Raw genomic sequence first — 16,242 nt, 5'->3', positions numbered from 1 at the left:
CTGGGATTACAAGCGTGCACCATGCCCAGCACCATTTTATGATTTTATTAGTTAAAACTTTCATGTTTAGCCATACTTAGTGCACCCACCTACATACCTACCTACCTACCTACCTACCTTCCTTCCTTCCTTCCTTCCTCCTTTCTCTTATTTTTGCTGGTCTGGGGATGGAACCCAGGGGCATTCTACCTCCGAGCTACACCCCTGTCCTATTTTTTAATTCTTTATTTTGAAACAGGGCCTCACTAAGCGGGGTAGACTGGCTTGGAACCTCTCAGGTACTGGGATTACAAAGTGCGCCACCACACCTGCAGCTAGCTCATCCCTTCATATTTAGTTTTTGATGTGGTATTAGGGGACGGACCCAGTAGTGCTGTCTCCAAACTGTACCCCCAGCTCTGTTTTATTAATTTCATTTGGAAAAGGCTTTGGCTAAGTTGCTGAGGCTAGAATCTGTGATCCTCCTTTCTCAACCTCCCAAATGCAGGGTTTGTTTGTTTGTTTGTTTGTTTTGGTGGTACTGGGGTTCCTGGAAACCCTTCTATCTCCGGGATACACTCCCAGATCTATTTTTATACTTTTTATTTGGAAACAGGGTCTCTTAAGCCAGCGCGGCTGGCTTCAAACCTGCGCGATCCTCCTGTCTCTGCCTCCCAAGCGCGGGGATTACAAGCGTGCACCACCACGCCTGGCTATGCCTGGCTCTTTTTAAAATTAATATTATTATTATTATTTATTTACTGAGGATGGAACCCAGGGGCATTCTACCTCCAAGCTATACACCCAGCCCAATTTTATTTCTTATTTGGAAATAGCATCTTGATAAATTGCCAAGGCTGGATTTTGAACCTGCAATCCTCCTGTCCCAGCTTCCCAAATACTGGGATTACAGGCATGTGCCACCCACCATGCCTGGTTTTTTTTTTTTTTTTTTTTTTTAGCAGTACTGGGAATGGAACCCAGGAGCATTCTACCTCTGAGCCACACCCCCAGCCCTATTTTTTAGTTTTTGAAGCAGTGTCTCACTGAGTTGCAAAGGGGCCTCACTAAGAAGCTGAGGCTGTCCATGAACCACCATCCTCCTGTCTTAGCCTCCCAAATGCAGGGATTACAAGCTTGTGCCACTCCGCCCAGCGGTGCTTGACTCTTTTAAAAATTATTATTTTTATTTATTTATTTACTGAGGACTGAACCCAGGGGGATTGTACCTCTAAGCAATACCCTTAGCCCTATTTTTTTATTTATTTATTTTTTTATTGTTGATACAGTATCTCACTGAGTTGCAAATGGCCTTGTTAAGTAGCTGAGGCTTTTTAAAAAAATATTTTGCAGTACTGTGACTTGAACTTGGGCATACTACCTCCAAAGTACACTCCCAGACCTGTTTTTTATTCTTTATTTTGAAACAGGGCCTCACTAAGTAGCTGAAACTGGCTGTGAACTTGCAATCCTTCTGTCTCAGCCTCCCAAGTACTGGGATTACAAGTGTATCCACACCAGTTTTTTTTTTTTTGTGGTACTGTGAATGGAACCCAGTGATATTCCATCACCAAGCTATTTCCAGTCTTATTTTTTATTCTTTATTTTGAAACAGGGTCTCACTGAGTTGCAAAGGGCCTCACTAAGTAGCTGAAGCTGGCCATGAACTGTCCTCCTGTGTCAGCCTCCCAAATGCAGTGATTAGAAGTGTCGTGCCACCATGCCTGGCTAGTTTTTTTGTTGTTGTTGCGGTTGTTTTTTTTGGTGGTACTGGGGATGGAACCCTTCTACCTCCGGGCCACACTCCCAGACCTATTTTTTATATTTTATTTGGAAACAGGGTCTACCTTTGAACCTGTGCGATCCTCCTGTCTCTGCCTCCCAAGCGCAGGGATTACAAGCGTGCTCCACCATGTCTGGCTTTTTTTTTAAATTTTGAAACAGGATTTCCCTTAGTTTCAGAGGCTGGCCTCAATTCTGTGACCTTCTTGTCTCAGTTTCACACTTACTGAGATTATGGACATGTACCATTGTGCCCAGCTCCAGTATTAGTTTTTATTTTTTTTCAATTTGAAATAGGGCTTCACTATGTTGTCAAGGGCCTTGCTAAGTTGTTGAAACGAGCCTTGAATCTAGGATCATCCTGTTTTAGCTTCCCAGTTACTGGGATTACAAGCTTGTGCCTCCATACCCAGCTATTTTTTATTTTGAAACAAGGTCTTGCTAAGTTGCTGTAGGTCTCCCTAAGTTTCTGAGACTAGCCTTGAGCCTGCCACTCTCCGAGGCTTTGAGTTAGGTTAAGCTAAGAAGTTTGCTTTTCTTCTGTAGGAGTATTTGAAGACTTTGCGCGGAGGAGTCACATGTCAGACCTGTCCTTCAGGAAGATAAATTAGGCAGTGATGCTCAAGATGGATTGAAGAAGAAAAGATGTGGGGCGGAGAAAGCGAATTAGTAGTAGGCTAGGCAAAGACGGTGAGCGGGAAGGAAGCCAGGCGCGTGCGGAGCGCAGGCGGTGAGGGTGCCTCGGCAGGATTGTGACAGGGAAGGGATTGGGTCTGCTGGAGGGGAGTGCTAGCACCACAGTGGCTTTGGAATGGAAGGGCTCTCAGGGAGTCTGACAGCCTGTCCATAGGCTAGAGAATTGAGCCCTTAGAGCAGTGTAGAGCGTAGAATTTTCTAGGAAATGTTTGAAGACAGCCTCAGCAATATAGCAAGACTCTCAGTAACCTAGCAGGACTCTGTTCAAATTAAAAGATTAAAAGGGCTGAGCCGGGCGTGGTGGTGCACGCTTGTAATCCCCGAGGATCAAGCAGGTTCGAAGCCAGCCTCTCTGGTTTAAGAGACCCTATTTCAAAAAAAAAAAAAAAAAAAAAAAAAAAAAAAAAATATATATATATATATATATATATATATAAAATGTCTGGGAGTGTAGCCCAGAGGTAGAAGGATTTCCAGGAACCCCAGTACCACCAAAAAAAAGGGGGGGGGGGCTGGAATTGTAGCTCAAAGGTAGAACACCCCTGAGTTCAACCTCTAGTACCACAAAATGAATGAATGCATAAACGAGGACTGCGGATCTGTCATTTCGCAGTATGTGATGGTGGTGGGACAGAAGACTTAATCTTGGAGGGAAGACTGCGGTGGGGCTCAGGAGTCCTTGGGAAGTCCAGTGGTCCAGCTGCGAAATGAGGAGTGTTTATTGGCCAGTACTAAGGAATGGGTGCTCGGAGCTGGGTAAGTGTAGGTATTTAGATAATGTTATTAAAGTTATTGGAACTGGGCACGGTGGGTCTCACATTCAAGGCCAGCCCTGTCTACTTAGTAAGGTTGGCCACAACTTCGGCCCTGTTTCAAAATAAAGATTAGGGCTGAGGATATAATTTGGAGGTAAATACCCCTGGGTTCAATCCCTAGTACTTCCAAAAAAAAAAAAAAAAGTGTATGCACAAACACATATTTGATTGCAAGATACAACCCAGCTGAGGTTGCAGAGCTGGCAAGGAGAGGGACCTTCATCAAGAAGGTGAACTCTGGGTTCCACCCCAGTAAAACACACACACACACACACACACACACACACACACACACACACACGCTTGATGAAGAGTCAGCTGTGAGCTCTCCTGTGTGAGGACGTTCCCTGGCAGGGGAGGAGGTAGGCGCAGAGGGGCAGAGCTTGATGTTGTCTTTGATTGTCTTTTCTTTTTGAAAGAAGTATATGCAGACACATTGTTTTATGATGAAATTAAAGTGTCCATTCATCTAAGGGGTGCGCAGGAGGCGCATTGTTGGGTGTCATCCTAATGGCCTCTTACTCTTTGTGTTCCCCGCCCCTCCCTCCCTGCCCAGGAGCATTCTACCTTCAAGCCACACCCCGTCTCCATTCACTAAGTTATGGAGGGCCTAAGTAGCTGATGAAGGTAATTTGTGGATGAGATGGACTTCACTGTGTTACCTCGGCTGGTGCAGAACTGGACTTAGGCTTTCCACCTCAGTCTCCCACACACCTAGGGCTACAGGGGCACACCACCACAACTGGTTATGTAGCTGTTTTTATATACTTTTTTTGTGTGTGTGGTACTGGGGGTGGAACCCAGGGTCTTTTCTACCTTTGGGCTATACTCCCAGACCTATTTTATATTTGGAAACAGGGTCTCACTAAGTTGTTGAGAGCCTAAGTAGCTGAGGCTGGCTTCGAACCTGTGTGATCTTCCTGTCTCAGTTTCCCAAATACTGGGATTACAAGTGTGCGCCACCATGCCTGGCTATTATTCTTTTTTTTTCCCCCTTATATTTGGGGTGGAACCCAGGGACTTTTCTACCTCCAGGCTATACTCCCAGACCTATTTTATACTTTATTTGGAAACAGGGTCTCACTAAGTTGCTGAGAGCCTCACTCAGTAGCGGAGACTGGCTTTGAACCTGTGTGCTTCTCCTGTCTCAGCCTCCCAAGCGCAGGGATTACAAGCGTGCCCACCACGCCTGGTTTATGAGGAAGGCCTTTTAAGGATCATAAGACTCTTAATGTTATCCAGTAATTAACTAGGCTTTCTTGAGAGAGAGCCAGCAGAGGTGTTTGTGGTACTGGGGATGGAACCCAAGGGCCTTCCACCTCCAGGCTACACCTCCAGACCTATTTTATATTTTATTTGGAAACAGGGTTTCACTAAATTGCTGAGAGCCTCACTAAGCTATTGAGGCTGGCTTCGAACCTGCCGATCCTCCTGTCTCCGCCTCCCAAGTACTGAGATTACAAGCCTGCGCCACCACACCTGGCTTGTGATGCTTATCTCTTGTCCCATAGTAGACATTAATATGTACCTGGGGCCAGGTGTGGTGATGCACGCTTGTAAGCCTAGCATTTGGAAGGCTGAGACAGGAGGGTCTTGGTTTGAGGACAGCTACTTAGTGAGGCCCTTTGTAACTCAATGAGACCTTGTTTCAAAAAGACAGGATAAGCCTGGTGTGGTGGCACACGCTTGTAATCCCTGCGCTTGGGAGGTAGAGACAGGAAGATCACGCAGGTTCAAAGCTAGCCGTGCTGGCTTAAGAGACCCTGTTTCCAAATAAAAATATAAAATAGGTCTGGGAGTGTACCCCGGAGGTAGAAGGGTTTCCAGGAACCTCAGTACCACAAAAAAAAAAATTTTTTTTTTAGTTTAGCCTTGGCAACTTAGTGAGATTTTCTTGTCTCTGATGTAAAGTTAAATGTGTTGGGGATACAGGTTACTGGTACAGCAATCGTGGGTTCACCCCCCCAAAAAGAAATCAATGCAAGAGGGCTCAGGATGTAGCTCAGTGGTAGAGCAGAGCATTTGCCTGGCATGTGTGAGGCCCTAGGTTCAATCCCCAGTACCATTAAAAATAAACAGCTGGGTTCATCCCAGATGTTGGTTATAATAGCAGCCCCAGTATGTTCTCTCATTTTCTCAAGACAACAAGCCCGGTGTGGTGGCGCATGCTTGTAATCCCAGCATTTGGGAGGCTGAGACAGGAGGAACATGGTTCAAGGACAGCCGTAGCTTCTTAGGCCCTTTGCAAGACACTGAGACCCTGTTTCAAAATAAAGAATAAGCCTGGCATGGTGGCGCACCTTTGTATTCCCCGTGGTTGGGAGGCGGAGACAGGAGGATTGTGCAGGTTCAAAGCTAGCTGCACTGGCTTAAGAGACCTTGTTTCCAAATAAAAATATATATTAAAAAAATAGGTTTGGGAGTGTAGCCCGGAGGTAGAAGGGCTTCCAGGAACCCCAGTACCAAAAAAAAAAAAAAAAAAAAAAAAAAAGAATAAAAAATAGGGCTGGGGTAGCTCAGAGGTAGAATGCCCTTGCGTTCCAGGCCCAGTACGACACACACACACAAAGATGGGACAAGCAGGACACTGTCCACTGTGACTCTGAAGTCATCACGTGGTGTTACATTGGAATCTGGCTGGCTGATTTGCACAGATAAGTTTCACACAAACCCTCAAGTGTGGCCTGTGAAGCCAGTCCTTGAGAAACCCTGCACTATGGGATGGGAATGAGCCCAGTTGGGGGAAATGGGGTGACAGATTTTCTCAGGCGGTGGGGCCGGGTGACGTGAGACATGACAAAGTCGCAATTTGTTGATTTTCTTTCAGTGCCCCTTTTATAGACCTTCGCCTTTCATTTGCCAGAATAAAGCAGACTTGTAAGATGAGGCAGTCTGCCTAGTTGTCCTTATGCTCTGTGAATCTACATAGAAGTTGTGTGCTTTGCTTCTCTGCCCCTGTTTTTCCTCTAGTAGGTGCCAGTAGCTAGGTTTGAGAAAAGTATCCTGACGCCAAAAAGTTGAAGGGATCTTACCGGTGGAGAAATCTGAGCCCAGTGTATCCACATACTAATGGCACTACAAAGGCCCATGTTAATTCTGCCCATAAATGCTGTTTGCTTCAGTTTCTGTTGTTCTTCTCTAGAATTATAAGACACAAAAGTGATCTCATGTCAAGAAATGAATCTAGAAAGGTCCCTAGCAACTTAGTAGGACCCTGTTTCAAAATAAAAAGAAAGGGTCAGAGCCGGGTGTGGTGGTGCACGCTTAAATCCCAGCATTTGAGAGGCTGAGACAGGAGGATTGCAGTTCACAGATAGCCTCAGCTACTTAGGCCCTTTGCAACCCAGTGAGACCCTGTTTTAAAATAAAGAAAAAATAGGGCTGGGGTGTAACTCCGAGGTATAGTGCCCCTGGTTCCATCCTCAGTTACTCCCCCCAAAAAAGGCCAGGGTGAGGGGATAGCTTGGATTTAGAGTGCCCTGGATTTAATCTCCAATATGAAAAAGTCGTAGCTGCTCTGGTGGCGTCTGCCTTTAATCCCAGGGCTTGGAGGCTACGAGAGGATAGCTGTGAGGCCAGCCGCAGCCACTTCAGGAGCCCTGTGGACGTTGTGTGTGCCTGGGCCATCCTGGGGACTGAACTCAGGAGCTGTACCCTCCCCCTGCCCTATTTCTTTTATTCTTTACTTTGAAATAGGGTCTCGCTAAGTTACAGAGGGCGTCACTAAGTAGCTGAGGCTGGTTGTGCACTGAGATCCTCTGGTCTTAGCCTCCCAAATACTGGGATTACACAGGTGCGCCACCACGCCCAGCTACTTTTTATTTTTTTCTTTCTTCTTTTTTTTTTTTTTGTGTGGTACTAGAGATGGAACCCAGGGGCCTTCTACCTCCGAGCTACTACACCCTCAGACCTATTTTTATATTTTATTTGGAAACAGAATCACTAAGTTGCCGAGAGTCTTACTAAGCTGCTGAGGCTGGCTTCGAACCTACGCGATCCTCCTGTCTCTGCCTCCCAAGTACTGGGATTACAAGCATGCACCAGTTTTCTTTTTAAATTTTCAAATAGAATCTTGCTAAAGGCTGGGGCTTTAGCAAGATTGCTGAGGCTGGCCTTGATCCTCCCATTCCAAGTATAGGGACTACAGGGGAATATCACCGTGCCTGAATCTACCTGGTTCTGTTTCCAAAAAAAAAAACACCAAAAGCCTAGAGGTAGAATGCCTCTGGATTCAATCCCCTGTACCAAATTATATATGTGTGTGTGTGTGTGTGTGTGTGTGTGTGTGTGTGTGTAATCAGAGTGTGGTGGCGCATTCCTATAATCCCAGTACTTGGGAGGCTGAGACAAGAGGATTAAAATCCAGCCTCAGCAGTTTAGCAAGACCCTCGGCAACTCAAGGAGAGCCTGTTTCAAAATAAAGACTAAGATGGGCCAGGGGTCTGGACTGGAGGTAGAACACCCCCCTGGATTAAATCTCCATTACCAAAACAAACCTTTTGAATGCTGGAGATGGACCCCCGAGGTCTTGTGCATGCTACGCATACACTGAGCTGCATTCCCAGTCCTTTAACTTAGGCCTCCCTTCTGCTGGTGATTGAACGAGGGCTTTTCCACCTCTGAGCTACATTCCTAACCCTTTTTATTTCTTCTGCCCACCTTCTTGGCACTCTGGACTCCGTCTCCTGGGACTCCCTAGTAACTAGCGCCTACCTCTCTTGTCCATAGCACCTTCTGCTCCAGCGGGTGTCGTGCAGCTGTGTCGTGAGATGTTTTGAGCCCCCAGTTTTCTTTGAGGACAAGTAGTGGTGATGCTTTAGGCTCATATTGTGGGCTTCTGACTATCTGGCAGCAGTTGGACACCCCTTTCAGCTGAGAGCGGCCTCACCTAGGGTGAATGTCAGAGGCCCCATTGAGATCCTGCTGGAGACCTGAGGACGCTGCCCTCGGGACTCACTCGTGGGAACCTCCTTGCAGTGAGGCTTGTGTAGGTGGCAGCAGTTTGCACTTACTCATTAACTTCTGTGTTCCCCAACTTCCACTTTCACACCTACCTTTTCTTTTTTGAGGTGAAACTCATAAAACATAAAATCAAGCCATTTTCAAGAGAACAATTCAGTGGCATTTAGTACATTTGCTATGTTGTGCAACCACTACTTCTGCCTAATTCGACAGTTTCATCACCCAGGAGAAACTGCCTAGTAAACTCATACACAGCCCCCGACAGCCACTTCATTCTGTCTTTATGGATTGACCTATTCTGTAGACGCCATATAAACGGGATTATACAATATGTATGTGACCTCACCGGGCGTGGTGGCACACGCTTGTAATCCCAGCATTCGGGAGGCTGAGACTGGAGGATCGTGGTTCGCAGACAGCCTCAGCTACTACTTAGTGAGGCCCTCCACAACTCAGTGAGACCCTATTTCAAAATAAAGAATAAAAAATAGGGCAGGGGGTGTAGCTCAGAGTTGAATGCCCCTGGGTTCCATCCCCAGACCCCACCAAAAGAAAAAAAAAAGGGGGTCAGTACAGTTTGTTGACACTTCTGAATTCAGACTAGATGTGTGCATGAGTTAGACCCAGGAATTCCTTAACTGATGGACGGGTTCGGTGGTAACCTGTAGAATAGCCAGAGATGGTCTTTTCTCACAGATTAATTTTGGGAGAGATTACAAAAGCATCTTTACATGTTTGAAACTTCCTGGGAAAGTCAGTAGATATTTCAGAAGAAGTCTAGAATTAAATATTTCTGTTGTAGTGTGTTGAGAGAAGTCAGGAGCCTCTCCTGTAACCTTTGTGTTCATTCCAGGCTGTGTCCTGGACAGGAAGCCAAGGCAGTCGGTGGAAGAGAGGCCTGGGTCAGAAAGGCCCCACGTAGGCTGGCCAGGCTCCCTAGGGTCGGGTGGAGTCCCATGCATGACGGAGCACTTGAGGCAGGGTGGCCAGGTCAGCCTTCAGAGCCACAGCTGCAGTGGTTTCAGTAAGAGAGCTCTAACCCACCCCTTTCTCAGATGAATCAAGGTGGTATTCCCCCCCCCCCACGGCACTGAGTATTGAACCAGGGGAATCCTACCTCTCAGCTATACTACCTCAGCCCTATTTTATTTTATTTTTTGAAACAGGGTTTTGCTAGGCTGATGAGAGCCTCACTGTTTGCTGAGGCTGTCAGCGAACCTACCATCCTCCTGTCTCAGCCTCCCAAGAACTGGAATTACAAGCATGCGCCACCACACTCAGTTCTCTGAGGGTTTTTATAAGTTAATCAGATCTCTTAGGGTATATTTTGTTTGTTTTTGGTGGTACTAGGGTTCCTGGAAACCCTTCTACCCCCAGGCTACACTCCCAGACCTACTTTATATTTTTTATTTGGAAACAGGGTCTCTTAAGCCAGTGAGGCTGGTTTCAAACCTGTGCGATCCTCCTGTCTCAGCCTCCCAAGCGCAGGGATTACAAGCGTGAGCCACCACGCCCAGCTTCTTAGCGTGTTTTTTTTTGTGTGTGTGTGTGTGTTTTTTTTTTTTGGTGGTACTGGGGGTGGAACCCAGAGGCTTTCTACCTCCGAGCTATACTCCCAGACCTATTTTATATTTTATGGAAACAGGGTCTCATTAAGTTGCTGAGAGCCTCACTAAATAGCGGAGGCTGGCTTCGAACCCGTGTGATCCTCCTGTCTCAGCCTCCCAAGCGTGGGGATTACAAGCGTGCCCACCACGCCTGGCTCAGGGTGTTTTAAAAGGAAAGATAAAGTGCTGCAAGCACGATGGCTGACAAAGATAAGCCTGGTGCTTGGGAGACTGAGACAGGAGGATCACATGTTAGGGGCCAGTGTGCAGTAAACTTAGATGTTTCCAAAATTTTTAAAAAAGTTAAATGGGGCGAGGGGGTATCTCAGAGGTAGAACCCCACCCCCCTTAATCCTTCCTACTGCAAAAAAAATTACATTTACTAAGTGAAGCGGTTTAAGGGGAGGCACAGTAACAGGGAATAGATTTAAGTGCTCTTAAAATGTAACTGGGCAAAATATTTTCATCACAACCATAGCACAATGCAAATAACCATTTCTGTTTATTACAGACGAATTTACATGTGTTGGAGACCAGCCAGAAGCACTTCTGAATCAAGGTAATTTCATGTTTATACGTTGATACTCATCAGTTTTTTTTTTTTTTTTTTTTTTTTTTTTGGTGGTACTGGGGTTCCTAAAAACCCTTCTACCTCCCGGCTATTACAAGCATGTGCCACCACACCCAGCCTCATCAGTTTTTAAAATACAACATTTACATTTCTTCAGGTTTTCCTGTGTGTATAGAGGGCAGTATTGGGGATCCATCTCAGTGCCAAACAAACACTGTAATACTAGACTATACCGCTGGTCTCTTTTCCTTTTTTCCTTTCCTGACCATGTCTTCTTTTTAAGCCCTAAGCTGGTTTTCAGAATAAATTGCTCTTTAGAAGGATGTTTTCTTACAAAGCTCACTTCCATTTATCTCCCAGCACAATTGCACACACCTGAGCCTGAGGCGGGAGTATTGCTTGAGTCCAGGAGTTTGGGGCCAGTCTGTGACATGGTGAAACCCCTACCTCCATTCAGTGTTCAGGTGGGAAGGCTTCAGGGTCCAAGAGGTTGTGGCTTATATGCTGGACTAGAGCGGTGTTTCTTCATCTGTTTTCATTTGAAAGCAGTATAGTCCTGTTTTCAAATCAGATTTGGAATGCCAACATCTGATATAGACAAAAGTAAGGGGCACATAATTCAGGAAAGAAGTCCCTATGTCTTGTATAAAGTTAGGGCGATGTAGCAGATGTGTCTTTTTTTTTTTTTTTGGTGGTACTGGGGATGGAACCCTTCTACCTCTGGGCTACACTCCCAGACCTATTTTTTATTTTATTTGGAAACAGGGTCTCTCAAGCCAGCGAGGCTGGCTTCGAACCTGCGCAATCCTCCTGTCTCCACCTCCCAAGCTCAGGGATTACAAGTGTGCACCACCATACCCGGCAGCAGATGTGTCTTGATGGGGGGTAATGGTGAATCTTGGTGAAGGTATATAATTTCTTTGTATTGTTCTCTTAAGTCTTTGAATTTTAAGATAACTTCAAATAAAAGCCGAGTGTGGTGGTACACGCTTGTAAGCCTAGCATTTGGGAGGCTGAGACAGGAGGATAGCTGTTTGTGGAGAGCCTCAGCTACTAACTGAGACCCTCTGCAACTTAGTGAGACCCTGTTTCAAAAATTAAGGATAAAAATAGGGCTGGGGGTGTAGCTCAGAGGTAGAATTCCCCTGGGTTTTATCGTCAGTACTGCAAAAAAAAAAAAAAAAAAAAAAACCAAATTAAAAAGCAAAACTAAATTGTATTTATTTATTTATTTATTTATTTATTTATTTATTTATTTAATTTTTTGCGGATCTGGAGATGGAACCCAGGGGCATTCGACCTCCAAGCTACAAACCCTTGCCCTAATTTTTATTCTTTATTTTGAAACAGGGTCTCACTAAGTTGCGAGGGCCTCATTAAGTAGCTGAGGGTATCTGCAAACCATGATCATCTGGTCTCAGCCTCCCAAATGCTGAGATTACAAGTGTGCGCCACCATGCCCAGCCAAAACTAAATTGAATGAACAGTTAGGTGCTAGAACAGTTGGGCATTCATTGGAAGCAGAGGTCATCTTGGCACCTCCCTCAAAAATTAGTTCAAGATAGATGGCAGCTGAGTGCAGTGACATAAATCTATAATCCCAGGATTTGAGAGGCTTAGGCAGGAAGATCATAGGTTCAAGGACAGCCTCAGCAACTTAGCTAAGACATTTATTGATTGATTGTACTGGGGATGGAACCCAGGGCCATTCTACCTCCAAGTTATACCCCCAGAGCTATTTTTTATTCTTTATTTTGTTAACAGGGTCTCACTGAATTGTTAAGGGCCTCACTAAGTAGCTGAGGCTGTTTGTGAACCACAGTCATCCTAGCAAGACCTTTTAAAAAAAAAAAAGGGCTAGCGGTATAGCTCACAATTAGAGTACCTCTGGGTTCAATCACCAGCACACATACACAAAATAAATAAAAGATAAATGGTAGGCCTTTGTGTCAAACCTAAAATTGGAATACCTCTAAAAGAAAGAAAATTGCTGAAATGTAGGGTGAGGCAGAATTTTTTTTAAGATATGACAGAATTCATACAAGAATACATTTACAAATTGGACTTCATCAAAATTAAAAACTGTGGAAGACACTGTTAGAGAATAGAAGATAAACACCAGCAGGAGAGAGAACTGACCATGAGGATGAAGATAAAGCCATTAGCTGGTATGGTGGCACACTTCTGTAATCCCAGTACCTGAGATCTGAGACAGGAGCCCAGGCTCAGAGCCAGCCTCAGCAGTAAGTGAGGGCTGGGGGCACAGCTAGGAGTTAGAATGCTTCTGGGTTCAATCCCCAGTAGAAAGAAAGGGACGGACAGACGGACAGAGATGGAGACCAGTAAAAATATCTTCTAGACGACTTGTATCTAGATTACCTAAGCAACTTTTCAAGGCAAAGGGAAGGTATGGGGGAAGACATGGACCAAATAATGTTGTATACAAATATTAATGTATCACTATCAACCTTAGAATCCTGTATAATGGCAGTGCACCAATACAAAATTTATTATTTTTTTTGTGGTATTGGGAATGGAACACAGGGTTTTTTGACATCTGAGCTACACTTCTAGCCCTATTTTTTATTCTTTATATTGAAACAGGATCTCACTGAGTTGCAAAGGGCCTCACTAAATAGCTCAGGCTGGCCGTGAACACAGATCCTCCTGTTTCAGCCTCCCAAATGCTGGAATTATAAGCGTGCACCACTACACCGGGCTTAGAGTTTCCTTTTTAAATATGGTGCATGCTTGTAATCCCAGCATTTGGGAGACTGAGACAGGAGGATCGTGGTTGGAAGACAGCCTCAGCTACTTAGTGAGGCCCTCTGCAACTCAGTGAGACCCTATTTCAAAATAAAGAATAAAAAATAGGGCTGGGAGGTATAGATTGGAGGTAGAGTGCCCCTGGGTTCCATCCCTGGTACCTCAAAAAAAAAAAAAGTTAAAAATAAATAAATTTTTGTATTGGTAAGCTGGATGTGGTGGCTCATGTTTTTTTTTTTTTTTTTTTTTTTTTTGTGGCACTGGGGTTCCTGAAAACCCTTCTACTTCCAGGCTACACTCCCAGACACCTATTTTTTATATTTTTTTAAATTTGGAAACAGGGTCTCTTAGGCCAGTGAGGGTGGCTTTGAACCTGTGCAGTCCTCCTCTCTCCGCCTCCCAAGCGCAGGAATTACAAGTGTGCGCCACCACGCCCTGCTGGCTCATTCTTTTAAACCCAGCATTTGGGGAGCTGAAAAAGAGGATCACAGTTCGCGGACAGCCTCAGCTACTTAGTGAAGCCCTTTGCAACTCACTGAGGTTGTCTTTGAAGCTGTGATCCTCCTATCTTGGGGTCACAAGCGTGTGCCGCCATGCCTGGCCTCAGGGGGTCTGACTCTTGTAGCAGGTGCAGTAGGGACTGTTGCTGTCTTCACTTTGGCACAGCGGCTGGGAGCAGGGACATTACCTGAGCTTACATAGTGACAAGGGGTAGAGTTGGGACTGGAACCCTGGGCTTGCAGTGTTCCGGCCACACATGACACAGTACCTCCTACAGTTGTCAAGTGCCATGAATCCTGTGTAGGCGGGTGGGATGTGCAAATGCCAGGAAAAACACTGTTCTTCATGTTTGTAGGAAGTAAATGTGGAAGCCGATTTTCTCCATAGTGGGGTGCCAGTGGCATGGTGAAGCAGATTGCCCTCAACTTGAGGGATTTACACCTTTAAAAAGGTGCTTGGCAGCCGGGCGAGGTGGCACACCCTTGTTATCCCAGCATTTGGGAGGCTGAGGTAGAAGGATCGGTGTTCGTGGACAGCCTCAGCTACTTAGTGAGCTACTCCGTAACTTGGTGAGACCCTGTTTCAAAATAAAGAATACAAAATAGGGCAGAGGGTGTAGCTCAGAGGTTGAATGCCCCTGGGTTCCATCCCCAGACCTGCAAAAACAAACAAACAAACAAACAAACAAACAAATAAATAAAATTTTAAAAAAGGTGCTTCGGCAGCTGGGTGTGGTGGTACACGCTTGTAATCCTAGTACTTGGGAGGCTCAGACAGGAGGATCACAGGTTAGAGTTCAGCTTTAGCAGGTAGTGAGATGTTCATCAACCTAGCGAGACCGTTTCCAAATAAGAAATAAAATTGGAGCCACGTGTGGTTTTTAATCCCAGCATTCGGGAGGCTAAGATGGGAGGATCACGGTTCGCTGACAGCCTCAAATACTTAGTGAGGCCCTTTGCAACTTAGTGAGACCCTGTTTCAAAATAGAGAATAAAAAATAGGGCAAGGCCAGACTTGCAAAAAAAAAGAAGAAATACAAGTGGTCTGGGGGTGTAGCTTGGAGATAGACTGCCTCTGGGTTCAACCCCCAGTACAAATAAAAGGTACTTAGTGTTAGCCTGGGCCGCATGATAGGGAGGTCCCCCCCCTTCCTGTGAGGATTTCCTTTTGGGTAGGCATCGTTTATTCTAGGGTTCCCAGCAATTATGAACAAGTCTGCAGGTGTATTTTTGGAGAGATTTTTGACCACCTAAGGTGTGCTAGGTTCTGTGCTCAACCCTGGAAGCAGAAGGTGTCCAGGGCAGACCAGGACAGCTGAGGAGGGGTGGCGGGAAAGATGCAAGGTCATATGTGGAGGGTTAGTGGTTTCCGAGTTGAGAGCAACCAAAGCGAGGAGATAGCTGCTGGCTTTGCGGCCTGCACCCTGAGCTGTGGCTCTCCAGGCACGTCCTTCTTGTGCCAGGATGGCTGCTCTTTTTTTTTTTTTTTTTTTTTTTTTTTTTTGGTGGTACTGGGGTTCCTGGAAGCCCTTCTACCTCCGGGCTACACTCCCAGACCTATTTTTACATTTTTATTTGGAAACAGGGTCTCCTAAGCCAGCCCGCGCGGCTGGCTTCGAACCTGCGCGATCCTCCTGTCTCCGCCTCCCAAGTGCGGGGATTACAAGCGTGTGCCACCACGCCCGGCTGGATGGCTGCTCTTACTTTATATTGCCCAGGTCTGCTAGGTATGTGAGCAGGCTGTGCCTGGTGCGAAGGAGGTGACATTCAGCCAGGGACGACCCCTCATCGTGCCTGGCCTCTGGAATGCGACAGTTTCCTGTGGAGAGGACTGGGCTTGTACTAGTACCTAAGACAGATGCGGCAGTGTGGTGCCCCAGGCGAGTGTGCTGTGTGGGCGAAAGGTGAGTCTTCAGGTAGGAGCGGCTGTGCTGTCCTACCTGATGTGCGGGTATATACCGCAGGTGCACGACAGATGGCTGTGAAATGCTTCTTAGGATTGTTTAATTAGGATTGTTTTATATTGATGATATGTTGAAGTAACTTTATATATTTGATTAAATATATTAGACCTTCTACTTTCAAGCTCTTACCCCCAGACCTGTTTTATTTTTTATTTGGAAATAGGATCTTACTAAGTTGTTGAGGCTGGTCTTGAACCTGCGGCCTTCCTGTGTCAGCTTTCCAAATACTGGAATTGCAGGTGTGTACCACCATGCCTGGCTTTTTTTTTTCCTTCCTTTTTTTAAATGTTAAAGGCACTAGAAAATTAAAAATTACCTGTGTGGTGGCGCACGCTTGTAATCCCTGCGCTTGGGAGGCTGAGACAGGAGGATCGCATGGGTTCGAAGCCAGCCTCCGCTACTTAGTGAGGCTCTCAGCAGCTTAGTGAGACCCTGTTTCCAAATAAAATATAAAAAAGGTCTTGGAGTATAGCCCGGAGGTAGAAAAGCTCCTGGATTCCACCCCCAGTACCACCAAAAAAAAAAAATTTTTACCTGTGTGGCTCACATTGTGTTTGCATTGGCCAACACTAGTTTAGGGAGATGACTGGCTGAAAGAGG

At 45.7% G+C, this 16,242-nt stretch overlaps 1 protein-coding gene across 1 annotated transcript in view; it reads left to right on the top strand.

Moving 5' to 3' along the window:
* The window catches only part of GNB1 (G protein subunit beta 1), a gene marked incomplete at its 3' end in the record, with an annotated part of 87,205 nt that overhangs the window by 29,547 nt on the left and 41,416 nt on the right, over positions 1–16,242 (top strand). The window contains exon 2 of the mRNA XM_080690602.1: positions 10,353–10,400. The remainder of the gene's footprint in view (positions 1–10,352; positions 10,401–16,242) is intronic.

Source organism: Muscardinus avellanarius, assembly GCF_963383645.1.
Source record: "Muscardinus avellanarius genome assembly, chromosome: 3".
Classification (NCBI taxonomy): Eukaryota; Metazoa; Chordata; class Mammalia; order Rodentia; family Gliridae; genus Muscardinus; species Muscardinus avellanarius.
The sequence above is the reverse complement of the archived record's forward strand: the minus strand, read 5'-3'. Positions and strand labels throughout refer to the sequence as shown.